This window comes from Odocoileus virginianus, unplaced genomic scaffold (genome assembly GCF_023699985.2).
Source record: "Odocoileus virginianus isolate 20LAN1187 ecotype Illinois unplaced genomic scaffold, Ovbor_1.2 Unplaced_Contig_65, whole genome shotgun sequence".
NCBI classification, from domain to species: Eukaryota; Metazoa; Chordata; class Mammalia; order Artiodactyla; family Cervidae; genus Odocoileus; species Odocoileus virginianus.
In genome coordinates this window covers 49,775-66,354 of record NW_027224382.1, presented here as the reverse complement: position 1 = coordinate 66,354, position 16,580 = coordinate 49,775, and the positions used below count along the sequence as shown (strand labels likewise).

Genomic DNA, 16,580 nt, shown 5'->3' with positions numbered 1-16,580 from the left:
TTCTCAGTTGCCTGAGAAAACCACAAAGTTCACATGTAATATCTTCTCTTTCATCCTGACAAATTCTGTTAAGGCAGCCAAATTGAGGAAACTAACCAGGTCAGCCTCTTTCTCAAACATCCAGCCCAGACATCTCAGTGTCTTTCAGCTGAGCAAATTCCACTGTCTTTCAACCTGATTCCTTCAGTATCTTCCAACTGAGGGGACAAGATAAGATAGGATAGGGGCAGGGCACAAACATGCCTGAGACTTGGGACATGACCATTTTCTTGTGCCACACTCTCTTTCCTGCAACATCATTCCATAATGCTATAGTTCTAGTTATCTTAAATTTTATGTCATTTCTTTATTCATTACATTGTAATCAGATGCTTAACTATGCCTTCTAAGTCTTTTGTCATTTATAGTCAGTTATTTTTGTACTCTTCGGCTTCACCGAGTATAATCAATCTGATTTCAGTACTGACCATGTGGTGATGTCCATGTGTAGAGTCGTGTCCCGCGTTGTTGGAAGAGGGTGTTTGCTATGACCAGTGTGTTCTCATGACAGAACTCTGTTAGCCTTTGCCCTGCATCATTTTGTACTCTGAGGCCAAACTTGCTACTCTAGATATCTCTTGACTTCCTACTTTTGCATTCCAATCCCCTGTGATGAAAAGGACGTCTTTTTTGGGTGTTAGTTCTAGAAGGTCCTCATAGAACTGGTCAACCTCAGCTTCTTCAGAGTGAGTGATTGGGGCATAGACTAAGATTACCATGATGTTGAATGATTTGCCTTGGAAACAAACCAAGATCATTCTGTTGTTTTTGAGATTGCACCCAAGTACTGCATTTCAGACTCTTTTGTTGACTATGAGGGCTACTCCATTTCTTCTAAGGGATTCTTGCCCACAGTAGTAGATGTAATGGTCATCTGAATTATTAATAAATTCACCCATTCCTATCCATTTTAGTTCACTGATTCCTAAGATGTCAATGTTCACTCTTGCCATCTCCTGCTTGACCATGTCCAGTTTACCTTGATTCATGGACCTAACATTCCAGGTTCCTATGCAATATTGTTCTTTACAGCATTGGACTTTACTTTCACCACCAGACACATCCACAACTGAGCATCATTTCTGCTTTGGCCCAGCCACTTCTTTCTTTCTGGAGCTATTAGTAATTGCCCTCCACTCTTCCCCAGTAGCATATTGGACACCTTCCAACCTGGGGGGCTCATCTTCCAGTGTCATATCTTTTTGCCTTTTCATACTGTTCATGGGGTTCTTGTGGCAAGAATACTGGAGTGGTTTGCCATTCCCTCCTCCAGTGGACCACGTTTTGTCAGAACTCTTCATTATGACCCATCTGTCTTGGGTGACATCGCACAGTATGGTTCCTAGCATCATTGAATTCTGCACACCCCTTTGCTACAACAAGGCTGTGATCCATGAAGGGGAGAAGCTCTATGTAGTCAGCAAAAACAAGACTTGGAGCTGACTGTGGCTCAGATCATGAGCTCCTTATTGCAAAATTCAGGCTTAAATTGAAGAAAGTAGGGAAAACCACTAGGCCATTCAGGTATGACCTAAATCAAATCCCTTATGATTATACAGTGGAGGTGATGAATAGATTCAAGGGACTAGATCTGGTAGACAGAGTGCCTGAAGAACTATGAACAGAAATTCATAACATTGTACAGGAGGGAGTGATCAGAATCACCCCAAGAAAAAAAATGCAAGAAGGCAAAGTTGTTGTCTGAGGAGACTTTACAAACAGCTGAGGAAAGAAATGAACAGTAAGAGAGAAAGGGAAAGATATACCCAACTGAATGCAGAGTTCCAGACAATAGCAAGGAGAGATAAGAAAGGCCTTCTTAAATGAACAATGCAAAGAAATAGAGGAAAACAATAGAATTGGAAAGACTAGAATCTCTTTTTAAAAAATTGGTGATATCAAGGGAACAGTTTTTGCAAAGATGGGCATGATAAAAACATAAATGGTAAGGACCTAACAAAAATAGAAGAGATTAAGAAAAGGTGGCAAGAACACACAGAACTATATAAAAAAGGTCTTAATGAACTACCTAACCACAGTGGTGTGGTCACTCACCTAGAGCCAGACATCCTGAAGGGTGAAGTCAAGTGGGATTTAGGAAGCATTACTAGGAACAAAGCTAATGAAGGTGATGGAGTTTCAGCTGAGCTATTTCAAATTCTAAGAGATGATGCTGCTAAAGTGCTGTACTCAATATGTCAGCAAATTTGGAAAACTCAGCAGTGGCCACAGACTGGAAAAGATCAGTTTTCATTCCAATCCCAAAGAAGGGCAATGCCAAAGAATGTTCAAACTACCATACAACTGTGCATCATTTCACATGCTAGCAAGGTTATGCTCAAAATCCTTCAAGCTAGGCTTCAGCAGTATGTGAACTGAGAAATTCCAGATGTATCAGTTCAGGTCACTCAGTTGTGTCCAACTTTTCGTGACCCCACGAACTGCTGCACACCAGGCTTCCCAATCCTTCCCCAACTTATGGAGCTTGCTCAAACTCACGTCCATTGAGTCGATGATGCCATCCAACCATCTCATCCTCTGTCATCCCCTTCTCCTGCCTTCAATCTTTTCCAGCATCAGGGTCTTTTCAAATGAGTCAGCTCTTCGCATCAGGTGGCCAAAGTATTGGAGTTTCAGCTTCAGCATCAGTCCTTCCAGTGAATATTCAGGGTTGATTTCCTTTAGGATTGACTGGTTTGATCTCCTTGCAGTCCAAGGGATTCTCAAGAGTCTTCTCCAACACCACAGTTCAAAAGCATCAGTTCTTCAGCGCTCAGCTTTCTTTATAGTCCAACTCTCACATTCATACATGACTACTGGAAAAACCATAGCTTTGACTAGATGGACCTTTGTTGGCAAAGTAACGTCTCTGCTTTCTAATATGCTGTACTAAGTGGGTCACAGCTTTTCTTCCAAGGAGCAAGTGTCTTTTAATTTCATGGCTGTAGTCACCATCTTAAGTGATTTTGGAGCCCCCCCCCCCAAAATAAAGTCTGTCATGGTTTCCATTGTTTCCCCATCTACTTGCCATGAAGTGATGGGACCAGGTGCCATGATCTTAGTTTTCTGAATGTTGAGCTTTAAGCCAACTTTTTCACTCTTCTCTTTCACTTTCATCAAGAGGCTCTTTAGTTCTTCTTCCCTTTCTGCCATAAGGGTAGTGTCATCTGCATATCTGAGGTTATTGATATTTTCCTGGCAAATCTTGATTCCAGCTTGTGCTTCATTCAGCTTGGCATTTCACATGATATATTCTGCATATAAGCTAAATAAGCAGAGTGACAATATACAGCCTTGATGTACTGCTTTCCTGATTTGGAACCCGTCTGTTTTTCCATGTTCAGTTTTAACTGTTGCTTCTTAATCTGCACACAGGTTTCTCAGGAGGCAGATAAGGTGGTCTGGTATTCCCATCTCTTTAAGAATATTCCACAGTTTGTTGTGATCCACACAGTCAAAGGCTTTAGCATAGTCAATAAAGCAGATGTAGATGTTTTTCTGGAACTCTTGCTTTTTCCATGATCCAACAGATGTTGGTATTTGATCTCTGGTTCTTCTGCCTTTTCTAAATCCAGCATGAACATCTGGAAGTTCTCAGTTCATGTACTGTTGAAGCCTAGCTTGGAGAATTTTGAGCATTACTTTGCTAGCATGTGAGATGAGTGCAATTGTGCAGTAGTTTGAATATTCTTTGGCATTGCCTTCCTTTGGGATTGGAATGAAAACTGACCTTTTCCAGTCCTGTGGCCACTGCTGATTTTTCCAAATTTGTTGGCATATTGAGTGCAGCACTTTCACAGCATCTTTTGAGTTGCAATAGCTTACCTGGAATTCCATCACCTCCACTAGCTTTGTCTGTAGTGATACTTCCTAAGGCCCACTTGAGTTCCCCTTCCAAGATGTCTGGCTCTAGATGAATGATCACACCATCATGGTAATCTGGGTCATGAAGATCTTTTTTGTACAGTTCTTCTGTGTATTCTTGTCACCTCTTCTTAATATCTTCTGCTTCTGTTAGGTCCATACCATTTCTGTCCTTTATTATGCCCATCTTTGCATGAAATGTTCCCTTGGTATCTCTAATTTTCTTGAAGAGATCTCTAGTCTTTCCCATTCTATTGTTTTCCTCTATTTCTTTGCATTGATCACTGAGGAAGGCTTTCTTATCTCTCCTTGCTATTCTTTGGAACTCTGCATTCAAATGGGTATCTTTTCTTTTCTCCTTTGCCTTTAGCTTCTCTTCTTTTCTCAGCTATTTGTAAGACCTTCTCAGACAAACATTTTCCTGTTTTGCATCTCTTTTTCTTGGGGGTGGTCTTGATCACTGCCTCCTGTACAATGTTATGAACCTCTGTCCATGGTTCTTCAGGCACTCTGTTCATCAGATCTAATCCCTTGATTCTATTTGTCACTTCCACTGTATAGTTGTAAGGGATTTGATTTAGTCATACCTGAATGTTCTAGTGGTTTCCCCTACTTTGGTCAATTTAAGTCTGAATTTGGCAATAAGGAGTTCGTGATCTGAGTCACAGTCAGCTCCCTGTCTTGTTTTTGCTGACTGTTTAGAGCTTCTCCATCTTTGGTTTCAAGGAATATAATCAATCTGATTTCGGCATTGGCCATCTGATGATGTCCATATGTAGAGTCTTCTCTTGTGTTGTTGGAAGAATGTGTTTGCTATGACCAATGTGTTCTCTTGGCAAAACTCTGTTAGCCTTTGCCCTGCTTCATTCTGTACTCCAAGGCCAAATTTGCCTGTTACTCCAGCTATGTCTTGGAGTACACATGTCTTGGTAATGTCTTCCTACTTTTTCGTTCAAGTCCCCTATAATGAAAAGGACATCTTTTTTGGGTCTTAGTTCTAGAAGGTCTTATAGGTCTTCATTAAAGTGAAAGTGAAGTTGCTCAGTCATGTCTGACTCTTTGCAACCCCATGGACTGTAGCTACCAGGCTCCTCCATCCATGAAATTTTCCAGGCAAGAGTACTGGAGTGAGTTGCCATTTCCTTCTCCAAGGTCTTCATAGAGTCATTCAAATTCAACTTCTTACTTACTTTTGGGGTATAGACTTAGATTACTGTAATATTGAGTGGTTTGCTTGGAAACGAACAGAAATCATTCTGTCGTTTTTGAGATTGCACCCAAGTACTACATTTGTACTCTTTTGTTGATTATGCTGTTTACTACATTTCTTCTAAGGAATTCTTGCCCATAGTAGTAGATATAATGGTCATCTGAGTTAAATTTGCCCATTCCAGTCCATTTTAGTTCACTGATTCCTAAAATGTCGATGTTCACTCTTGCCATCTCCTGTTTGACCACTTCCAATTTACCTTGACTCATGGACCTAACATTCCAGGTTCCTATGCAATATTGTTCTTTACAGCATCAGACTTTACTTCCATCACCAGATACATCCACAACTGGGTGTTTTTTTTCCGAGAAGAGTGGAGAAATAACACCTCCAGAAGTATAGGCCGGGTTTAGTAAAGGCAGAGGAACCAGAGATCAAATTTCCAACATTCGTTGTATCATAGAGAAAGTAAGGAAACTCCAGAAAAACATCTGCTTCATTGACTATGCTAAAGTCTGACTGTGTGGTTCACAACAAACCGTGGAAAATTCTAAAAGAGATGGGATTACCAGACCGCCTTGCCTACCTCCTGAGCACCCTGTATGCAGGGCAAGAAGCAACTGTTAGAACTGGCCATAGAATCACAGACTGGTTCAAAACTGGAAAAGCAGTATGACATGGCTGTATATTGTCACCCTGCTTATTTAACTTACAGGCAGAGTAATCATGTGAAATGCTGGGCTGGATGAAACACAAGCTAGAATCAAGATTGCTGGGAGAAATCTCAACAGCCTCAGATATGCAAATAACACCATTCTAATGGCAGAAAGCAAAAAGTAACTAAAGAGCTTCTTAATGAGGCTGAAAGAGGAGAGTGAAAAGCTGGCTTAAAAGTCAACATCCAAAAAGTGAGATCATGGCATTTGTTCTCATCACTTCACAGCAAATAGAAGGTGATAAAGTGGAAACAGTGACAGATTTTCTTTTTTTGGGCTCCAAAATCACTGTGGACAGTAACTGCAGCCATGAAATTAAAAGACACTTGCTCCTTGCAAGAAAAGCATGACAAACTTAGACGCTGTATGTATTAAAAAGCCGAGAGGAAGGTGGGAGGGGGGATTGGGATGGGGAATACATGTAAATCCATGGCTGATTCATGTATTGACATGTATTCATGTATTCATGTATGACAAAAACCACTACAATATTGTAAAATAATTAGCCTCCAACTAATAAAAAATAAATGAAAAAAAAGAACTAAATAATACTAAATACAAAAAAAATAAAAAATAAATAACTGAGACATCACTTTGCTGACAAAGGTCCGTATAGTCAAAGCTATGGTTTTTCCAGTAGTCATGTATGAATGTGAGGGTTGGGCTGTAAAGAAGGCTGAGTGCTGAACAATTGATGGTCTCAAATTGTGGTTCTGGAGGAGACTTTTTTGTGTGCCTTGGACTCCAAGGAGATCAAACCAGTCAATCCTAAAGGAAATCAACCCTAAATATTCATTGGAAGGACTGATGCTGAAGTTGAAGCTCCAATACTTTGGCTACCTGATGTGAAGAGCTGACTCATTGGAAAATACCCTGATGCTGGGAAAGATTGAAGGCAAAAAGAAGAAGGGGTGGCAGAGGATGAGATGGTTAGATAGCATCACCAACTCAATAGACATGAATTTGAGCAAACTCCAGGAGTTAGTGAAGGACAGGGAAGACTGGCGTGCTGTAGTCCATGTGGTTGCACAGAGTTGGACACAACTTAGTGACTGAACAACAGCAACAACTGTTGTACTCTGATACTGTTACAACAGAGCTTCATCTTCAAGAAGACACAGTAGAAGGTTACAGAAGCAGTTACAAGAGTTGCACATCAGGATAATGGCTACGGGAAGATTCCAGGATTCTAACCCATACCAACTAAAACAAGGCACTGTCATGCCCTTGCAGCCCTTAGATCAGGAATCCAGAGATTTTAACTCCCTGACAGGCAGACTTGATGGCCCCATTTAGCACTGAAGCAGCTATAGAAGACAGACCATCCCCCTTCCGCTTCCAATATTATGGGAGTAAAATCTCTGAGGGGGGAATGAGATAGGAAGAGGGCAATGGCACAAACTCTAAAAGAATAAACTAGCCCAAGAACATGACATAAAGTTGTTAGAATAAGCTACATCCAAGATGGTGGCTAAGTCAGCTTCCTCTAGACCTTGAGCCTTAGTATATGTTCACAGTAACACATCAGCCAGCTAAATGAGATACCCACAAGCACCATGACAGTTCCACGACCAACCATAAAATGTCAAAAAGTGAGTGGTGACCTAATTCCTGGAAAAACCAACCCCTCCTATATCACAGGTGCCTGCCAGTGCATGTATATTCAGTTACTCAGTCATGTCCAACTCTTTGCCACCCCATAGACTGTAGCCCACCAGGCTCCTCTGTTCATGGAATTTTCCAGGCAGAATACTGGAGTTGGTGGCCATTTTTTCCTCCAGGGGATCTGTCATAGACCACCAAATACAACTCAGGATCATCAACTAAGAATTGGGAGATCCAAGAACCAGAAGAGACTCACCAAAATTTGCCTGGACTCTCCAGGGAGATGGACAGGCATAAGAGACTTCTGTTGGTCCCAAGTTTCTAGATCCTTACAGAGTTCAGGCAAAAGAGGGGTCTGCTCTGGTCCCCCTCTTTGGTTGTCAAAACTGTCAACTGGAAAAAAAGCACAAGGTGAAAGCTGTGAGTTCAGTTTTATTTGGGCACCTACTGAGGACTATAGCTGGGAGATACCCTCAGGTTTAGTAATTCTTCAAATGGAGTCACAAAACTCAGACAAAAATACCAATAGTTATGGCTTATTATAGCAAAATAATAATTAAAAGTGGCACATACAGCAGAGTTCAGGAGAGACCGGGCACACAATGCCAGTTGTCTGCTTCCAGTGGATTTGTGCAGACAGTGCTTAGTTCCCCCAGCAAGGAAGTGTGACAACATGCATAGAGTATTGCCAACCAGGAAAATTCACCTGGACCTTCATGTCCAGGATATTTATTGGGTGTAGGTCACATAGGCACATCTCATAGCAGGCATGACTGACCTGAGTCTCCATCCCTTCCATAGGTTATGCTTATACCATGTGACCCAAGGCCTCCACCATAAAGCATATTGTTAGCAAAGATTATCTGGTGTGGCCCAACAACCCTATGTAAACAAAGACACTCTTTTCAGGCAGTATATTCTGAGATCTTGGAGGTTACTACCTAAGAAAAGGGGAAGGCCAAACTTTCTTTGAAGTTTGTGAGTATGGATAAACCAGCCTTGCTAAGTTAATCCTATACTGTATACTTATCAAATGTTTAAGATGAAACAAGGGTAATTTTGACCTTTGCAGGTGGTACAACAGTAAATAATCTGCCTGCCAATGCAGGAGACACAGGAGTCATGGGTTTGATCCCTAGCGAGGAGGAAATAAAAACCCATTCCAGTATTCTTGCCTGAAAAATCTCATGGACAGTGGAGCCTGGCGGGCTACAGTCCATGGAGTGGCAAAGAGTTGAACATGACTGAGCGACTAAGCATGCACAAAAGAGTACTTTTGCATAATTTCTTCAAGAAAATAGAAGAGAGGGAACACTTCCTAAGTCATTTTATTAGGCCAGCATTATCTTAATACAAAAATGAGATAAGAACAATACAGGGAAAGAAAACTATGACCTAACACTGTGTTCATGGGCCAATAGATTAAATATAGTTAAGATTTTAATTTTCCCCAAATAAGTCTATAGACTTAATGCAATTTCAATAAAAATCTCAGCAAAAGTTTTTGTAGGTACAGATTAATTAATGATAAATTTAAGTGAAAAGGCAAAGGAAATAGAATAGCCAAAATAATTTTGATAAAAGACAAAGTCGGAGGAAAAACCTGGATTTTAAGAATTGCTATAATAATTCTAGAGTAATACTTTGGCCACCTGATGCAAAGAACTGACTCATTTGAAAAGACCCTGATGCTGGGAAAGATTGAAGGCAGGAGGAGAAGGGGATGACAGAGGATGAGATGGTTGGATGGCATCACTGACTTAATGGACATGAGTTTGGGTAAACTCCAGGAGTTGGTGATGGACAGGGAGGCCTGGTGTGCTGCAGTCCATGGGGTTGCAAAGAGTCAGACAGGACTGAGTGACTGAACTGAACTGAACTGAATCTTGACAGTGTGGTATATAGCCAAGAGATAAACACACAGAGGGATAGACACAACTTTTTAAAATATCAATTTGCCATATTCATGAGGGCAATTCAACAGGGGAAAGGATAATCTTTTCAATAAACAGTATTAGAAAAATTGGACATGCCTTAGAGATATGAAAGTGTATGATCACACAGACACCATGCGCAAATGTTTATGGCAGCTCTATTTGTAATCATCAAAACTGGAAATGACACAAATATCCGTCAGTGAATGAATGGATAAACAAACTGTGCTACATTCATATAATGGAATATTACTCAGCAATTAAAAATGAGTTTAACAACTTGGATGAAACTCAACTGCATTATGGTGAATTGAAGAAGTCAGTCACAAAATATTACAAGCTGTATTACTCCATTTACATGACATCCTTGAAAAGACAAAAGTGTAGTGTTGGAGATCAGATGAGTGGTTTCAGGGGCACAGGAGTGGGAAAAGGGTGTGAGTATAAAGTGGCAGCAAAAGGGAGTAATTTGGATTAATGGAACAGTTCTGTGTGAACTGGTGGTAGTTATACAAATCAATGCATGTGTTAAAATCCATAGAACTGTACACCCTAAAATGTCAATTTCAGTGTATGATGACTAAAATTATTTGCTAAATTTTTCAATCAGTTGAGAAGCCTTCCTTTCTGTAAAACTTTAACAAAAGTGTGTGTAGGCTCCTCTGTCCATGGGATCCTCTAGGCAAGAACACAGAAGTGGGTTGTCATTACCCTCTCCAGGGAAGTGTGTGTATGCCTAAGCATTAGTTTTGGTTGTTTTTAACCCATATATAGACTTATGTCACATGTACTCTTTTTTTTCCCTTTTATTTTTATTAGTTGGAGGCTAATTACTTTATAATATTGTAGTGTTTTTTGCCGTACATTGACATGAATCAGCCTGTACTGTTATATCTGATTTCTTTTAACTAACATCTCTGTGTTAGTTCCTTATTTCTCATAGCTATGTATTTTCCAAGGTATGAATATGAACTATTTACATTTGCCTGTTGTATAATTGTCTTGTTTCTAGATTTTTTACTATTAAGAATACTTTTACTACATATACATTCCTGCATCTCTCCCAGGTTTACATGTATGTGCAAGAATGCTCACTCCAGTCAGTATAAGATGAAAGTGGAAGTGAAAGCTGCTCAGTTATGTCCAACTCTTTGTGACCCCAAGGACTATACAGTCCATGGAATTCTCCAGGCCAGAATATGGAGTGGGTAGCCTTTCCCTTTTCCAGGGAATCTTCCCAACCCAGGGATTGAGCCCAGGTCTCTCACATTGCAGGCAGATTCTTAAACCAGCTGAGCCACAAGGGAAGCCCAAGAATACTGGAGTGGGTAGCCTATCCCTTCTCCAGCGGATCTTCCCGACCCAGGAATTGAACCGGGGTCTCCTGCATTGCAGGCAGATTCTTTACCAACTGAGCTATGAGGGAAGCCCAGTATAAGATGAAAAATCAGTAAATCAAACACTACCTAACCATCCAATAGAGAATGACTGAATATACTCTGGCTCTCATAAATGATGGCACACCATCAAAATCACTTCAGAACCTGTGAACCACTGTTTGGTAAGATCCAAGAGTGTTCCTCACCAGCTGTGGTAATTATGACTAATGTCCCTAATGACTGCAGATGGGTCCCAGTAACCTTTGGGGCAGGGAGCTCCCTGAATCTTGGCACTCCCAAGGGCAGAGATGAGGACAAAGAGGAAAGAGCCTGTGACACAGGTGACAGGTCCCAGAGCACTCCAGGGAGGGCCTTACCAGGTCCTGGCCTGGGGTTCTGATATCAGAGCTTCCCCATCTGCCTGACTGAGCTTCCAGGAAGGCAGTCCCAGGCCAGGTCTGAGGTGGCCATGTTGGTCCTTCCCCACCAGCTCTGACCCTCTCCTCCTCCTTTTGGGCAAATCTGCTCTCTCAACTCTTCAGACTCCCCTCCTTTCATGAACACCGCCTGCTTGCTGGGAGTGTGTTAATAATTGTGCCCACTGTGCAGGTGAGGAGACAGGCTCAGAGAGGGCAGGGGCTGGGCCTGTGGACCCACAGCAGGTCAGCAGGCAGGTTGTCGGTTGTGGTCCTCGCCCTACAGCAGTGCATGTCCTCAGGCCACATAGAGCTTTTCTGCTGCTTCCCCCCGCAGGTCTGTCTCCCCAGACTAGCAGCCCTGGTGCATCTACTTCCACCAGCCTGGAGTTTTAGACCCTGGCAGGGCTTCTAGACCAGGGGAGGGGGCTAGAGGGGTGGAGGCAGAGCTGGCAGCTGGCAAGCATCTGAACAGGGACTTGGGGGCCTTTTTTCTAAACCCCAGGCTCTGTTGGGCTTCCCCCAGTGCCTTCAGCATCCATGGCTGGCCTTCAGGCTGTAGCCCGATCTGCTCTAGGGTCCAGACCCCAGAGCCAGTTCTCATCTTGTGGGAATAATGCAAACTTTCAATGAGAAAAATAAAATTAAAAATATGAAAACTTCATTTTAATCATGGAAATGAGCTTCTGGTAGGAGGAAGAAGAGCAGGAAGGAGAGGAAGGCCATCTGCAGAAGACCCTGAGCTTAGACCAGGATCCCCCGGGAACAAGAGGCAGAGCTAACCTTAGGCTGCCCCCAGCTGCCCACACACAGAGAGGGAGGCTCCAAGGAACACCCAGGCCTGGGGCTCAAACATCCAGAGGCCTGTGACCTTCTCAGGTGTGAATGTTTAGTCTCTGTCCCTCCTCTGTGTTCTCTGACACTTCCCCAGTCTTGGAGATGAGACGCCCCTGCTAGCAAAGGCGGGTATTGCTATAATGAGGACAGTTGGTGGCTGAGCTATGGCTGGTCATGCCAAGACCTCCTGTGGGGCCAAAGCTTCAGGCAGGCGTCCATGAATGAAGGCAAAATGCTGATTTAACCTAGCAGGATCCTTGGGTTTGGACCTGGACTCATCCTGCATCACAAACATCCAGAACAGGAAGTAGGGAGGTTATAGGAGGTGGTCCAGTAACAGCCAAGCTAAAGGCAGAGATCTCAGGACAGAGAGAGAGAGGCCACTGTGAGATCAAGATACTGGGCCAGTAATGAGTAGAAGGAGGGAGAGGAAGATCAGGAAGTCTACTTTATCTGAGAGAAGGGTGTGAATGAAACCTAAACCATTGGTTTTAAAAAGAAATCCCACTGCTACAGGAAAAAAAAAATGGCCTATCAAGTAATAAAATCCATTTTAAACTCCTCTCTTCTTGATGTGAGGGATCAAATCTCACAAGGTTTATTTGACTCCCTGTCTCTCTGAGAAGATCACGAAAGCAGACTATAGTCCACAATGACTTACATGTTTTAGAGTTATTTCTATTGCTTAAGTAGTATTCATTGTCATTTACTAGACCATAGTTCTGGGGAGAAAAACAGAAAGGATATTGACTCTGTACAAAACTAGTCATCCCATCAGAATGTGATGATCTGGTTTGAATGCCCGTCAGAGAACTCTACAGAAAACAAGTTAGTCAAAATAAACCATTTTGTGTCATTAAAGTAAAGATACACATCTAAACCCTAACATAATTTGTACGTAACTTAATGATGCTCTAGTTCCTATGGAACAGATGTGAGAATGCTCTTCATATCATCTCACAAAGGAGCACCTGTGCACAAGGACTGGCATCTCAAATATCTCAGCTAAGAGCAGAAGCAACAGCATGCCAGTGTTCCCCATTGTGGGGAGGAATCTCTGATTCCCACTGTGGGGAGAGTGTACCACCTGCCTGTCTCTGAAAGAATTTCTGTCCTATGCCTGGTTTTAGATTTGGTTCAGTTATTCAGTCATATTATATCTTTCCTCCACCTTTCCATGATTTCTTTTAATTTCTCATCTTCAGTGGAAATGCCTTTGTTTTTAGGACACATTAATTTCAATCAATTCAATTATTTTTTTTACCAGTGGGGAAAAAAAGCATTTTTATAGACCTAAAATTGTCATTAGTGCATTTAGATTTTGGTGCAGGAAAATTTAAAATAACTCTGCAATAATATAATGTTAATAGAAATTGGCCATGTATTGAGTCATCATTTAAACATAAGTAATTTCTTGGTCAAATTAGTGAAACCTTAAAAAAAAAGGATTGTCTCTAGAGAACATCATTTGAGAACAATGCTTTTTCAGACACATTCTGATACTCAGATTCACTTTATAACAGTTACAGATTAATTACATCTTTATTACTAAAAAGCTGTCAGATTTCCATTTCTTCAGGAGATATTTTCAGCAGTGTGTTGTTCGATTCCACAGGTTAAGGTCTCTTCATTATTATTAAGAACTTCATACATACTAGAAAGACTGCCATTCACTGCTTTTTCGTCTTTCCGAAAAGACCCAGGCAGACTTGAGAGACTAAAGCTGACGTCTTTAAAGGCATGCAACAAGAATATTCCCACAATGATTGTAAAGAAGCCACTCAGAGTACCAATGACATCATCAACGGGCATATCTTGTCACTCCTTAAAAAGAATAGCTGAACAAGTTAAAACTGATGTTGTAAAGAACACGTAATATATTGGAGTCATGATAGACGTGTTGAATATGTCCAGGGCCCTGTTCAGGTAATTAATCTGTATGCTCACACAGACTATAAGGCTCAGCAGCAGAATCCAGGTCAGGGGATGTCGTAGCACAGGTTTTCCAGCAAATAGCTCTTTGATAGCAATGCTCAGGCCTTTAGCACAGGAGACTGAAACTGCCCCAGTTACAGGGCAGATTGTGATATACACAAGAATATTTGTCTGTCCATGGCGAGGTCCCACCACAAAGATTAATATCAAGGACACAATGACCACAAGTGTTGCAAAGACCACAAAACCCGGATCTCCTAGCTTGTGAGACATTTCATTTAAAGTCTCAATCTCCTCTTCTTTTGGAGCATGAATGACCATAACTGTAGATCCCAGAATACTTAGCAAACATCCAATTTTTCCATGAAGATTAAGTCTTTCATTTAGAAAGTATGAAGAAAGAATGGCACTTACCAGGACACTGAGTGCTCCTAACGGAGTCACTAGGGTGACTGGTGCAAAGGCGTACGCAGCAAAGTTGGCCACCTCGGCAGCTCGCATTGACAGCAGTCCAGCCCACCACAACCATTCTTTGAGATAGGCATGGCCACCTTGACCTGCTCTCATGGAGCCTTTTCTGGCAAGTCGCAGAAGGCCTTTTTTTTTTTTTTTTTTTTTCAAAATGAAACTCCCTCCAATGAAAATACTGGAACTCATAGCCAATCCCAGACCAATGTAAAAGTCATACTTTCCATGCCCCTGGCTCATTTCGCTTGTTACTTAAAAAGTTACTGTGAATCACATTGATCAAGAACAGAGAAACTGTTGGTGCTGGAGGCAGGATGATGCAGTCTTCAAATACAGCAATGAGTCACAATCTGTTTCGAAGGGCAGAGAAGTTCCTCCGTGCTACGTGGGGACAACAATGAACACCTAGAAGGATGTTCAACTCCCAAAGCAGCAGCCAATGATATAGATCTGGTAATGTTCTGTCCCCACTCTGCATAACTGAAGGTCAATCCCAGCCAGCAGAGCCGAAGCTGGCAGGTACGCCGCGCGGCTTCCCCTCCGCTGTCCGGCCTGGGCCACCTCCGCTCACACCCCGACACAGGCCGCTCAGGCTACCCCCTTCTGAGCTCACGCGGCCACCGCCTTCGTCTCCATCCAGTGGGAGGTGCGAGCATCCAGTGCTGCAGCCGTGCGCACCGCTTCCTCCATGGGGGAGCGCCCAGGGGAACTTGTCCCGGACGACCTCCAGCCCCCACCGCCGCCGCCGCCACCAGGCCAATTCAATTATTTTACTCAATTAAAACTTAAGAGCAGAATCTAGAATCTGAATATTTATTTAGAACACCAATATCATACAACTTATGGAAAGTTTGGTTTTATTTATTTTTAGGAACCCCACCCCCCTTCAAAGGGAAGAGAACATTATCCCTAATATGGAGCTGACAAGTTCAGCAAGATGAAAAACTAGTTTCTTCTCCCTGAAAAAGCCCTGTAGAATATTTTTTGAGCACAAAAGGCAGGAAAGATGTGAGTGAGACTGCCTCCTTGTCATGGAAATAACATCTAGAGGCAAGGGTGGCCAAGGACAGTTAGAACCAGTGGGGAAAAATATTTTATTCTGGTTTCCTACTCATAGTCCTCTAGATCCTGGCTGAGGAGCCAAAACCAGATGAACCTGAAGATGAGATAATGAACCTAACTAGCATAGTGAACCATTCCAGGGACTTTGATACTGAGATACTGGAATACTTCTGTAGTCCAGTATCTGAAGCCACGGCAACATCAATAATCACAGCAAAAAACTCTTGTTGCTTCATTCTTCCTGGATGGCTGGAGCTGGACTAGGATTGGAGGATTCTGGGTGGATCAGTTATAGGAGGATGTAATCTTGGTGGTCTGGGACATAACAGGTTACTGGTTAGGGTACTGCAATAAGAACAGCAGATATCAGATCCTATCAGTTTAGGACCTGATGAGCATCTAAACTGAGTCCACTGGCACTATCACTCAAGGATTCACACTTGTGAGAGGGAATTTCTGCTTCAAACAGGTACCAAAACAGGAAAGAGGATCCACTCTGCCTGGCTGGTATGGCTGCTGTTCCAATGACTCACTCTGTCTCAAACTCTCCCTTGTTGTCTGTCTTGCATCTGCTTCAAAGGTATGCAGGAGGGTTAAATAAAATCACTCATATAAATAATGTTTCACAATTATTTTATCTATTTAAATAATAGTCTTGTTATATGCTGTTATTGTTCCAGTCACTTAGTTGTATCCAACTCTTTGGGACCCCATGGACTGCAGCACGCCAGGTTTCCCTGTCCTTCACCATCTCTCAGAGTTTGCTCAAACTCATGTCCATGGAGTCAGTGATGCCATCTAACCATGATGCCGTCCAACCATCTCTTCCTCTGTAATCCTCTTCTCCTCCTGCCTTCAATCTTTCCAAGCATCAGGGTCTTTTCCAATGAGTCAATTCTTCGCATCAGGTGGCCAAAGTATTGGAGCTTCAACTTCAGTATCAGTCCTTCCAATGAATATTCAGGGTTGATTTCCTTTAGGATGGACTGGTTGGATCTCCTTGCAGTCCAAGGGATTCCCAAAAGTCTTCTCCAACACCATGGTTCAAAAGCATCAATTCTTCAGTGCTCAGCCTTCTTTATGGTCCAACTCTCACATCTGTACATGACTACTGG

General features: G+C 42.2%; 1 pseudogene; it reads right to left on the bottom strand.

The window, feature by feature from the left end:
• Positions 1 to 13,548: 13,548 nt before the first annotated feature.
• On the bottom strand, positions 13,549 to 14,821 carry LOC110149886 (magnesium transporter NIPA2 pseudogene; annotated as a pseudogene).
• Positions 14,822 to 16,580: the final 1,759 nt, after the last annotated feature.